This window comes from Pteronotus mesoamericanus, unplaced genomic scaffold (assembly GCF_021234165.1).
Source record: "Pteronotus mesoamericanus isolate MK-2021 breed Mesoamerican mustached bat unplaced genomic scaffold, CSHL_Meso_final contig_121, whole genome shotgun sequence".
NCBI lineage: Eukaryota > Metazoa > Chordata > Mammalia > Chiroptera > Mormoopidae > Pteronotus > Pteronotus mesoamericanus.
The window spans coordinates 4,112,573-4,113,505 of NW_026555046.1; the positions used below are offsets into that span (position 1 = coordinate 4,112,573).

The following is a 933-nucleotide window of genomic DNA, read 5'->3' on the forward strand; positions in this document are numbered from 1 at the left end:
ACCATACCTTCAAATTCATCCACATTAAACTTAGTAAAGCCCCACTTCTTGGAGATGTGGATATTCTGGCAGCCAAGTAACTTGAACTTGGCCCTGTGTGGGGACCCACTCACATTGGTGTGGATGGACATAATGACTTGACAAACATGGATCCTGGCCACAGAGCTCTGGGGCTTTCTAAAAGCACCCGTACAGACTGGGAACAGCATGAGATCAGACATGAATGTTCACTGAAAAGGGCTGTCTCCAAGGTCCCTTAGGGCAACCCATACAAGCAACAGGCTGCATACACTACTGAGGATGCTGCTGTTTGCAGCCATTGCACACTGAGCTCCCACTGGAGAAAAGAGCATGGTCAGCCTAACTATAAACCATCCTTAGCTCTTAGCAACCACTAATCTCTATAATTGTGTCATTTTGAGAACATTATATAAATTAAACCATGTGATACAGATCACACTATGTGATCTTCGACTATTATTGGTTTTTTCCCTCAGCCCAATTCTCCTGAGATCTAACCAAGTTAACTTGGAGCAATGGTTTATTCCTTATTACTGAATAATATTCTATGGTATGGATTATCAGTTTGTTTAATCATTTACCAATTAAGGGAAACTTCTGTTTCTAGCTTTTGGCTCTAACAAAAAAAAACTGCTATGAACAATTGTATACAGGTTCTTGAGTGGGCATTGTCTATGCTGGGTTGTTTGGTAAATATGCTTACTTTTTAAGAACTAAAATATTTTTCCAGTGTCTATACCATTTCTCAGACCCACGAGGAATGTATGATTCAGTTTCTCATCTTTGCCAGCATTTGGTATTGTCACTATTTTTAATTTCAGCTATTTTTATAGGTGTGCATTTTCATCATGGTCTTAATTTGCATTTCCCTGATGTTTAGAATGGCTAAACATCTTTATATGTGCTTATCAA

General features: G+C 38.9%; 1 non-coding gene across 1 annotated transcript; it reads right to left on the bottom strand.

The window, feature by feature from the left end:
- Positions 1 to 238: 238 nt before the first annotated feature.
- LOC129080988 (small nucleolar RNA SNORA70) lies at positions 239 to 370 on the bottom strand. The gene has a single exon (XR_008530251.1). It is a non-coding gene; the product is annotated as a small nucleolar RNA SNORA70 (small nucleolar RNA).
- Positions 371 to 933: the final 563 nt, after the last annotated feature.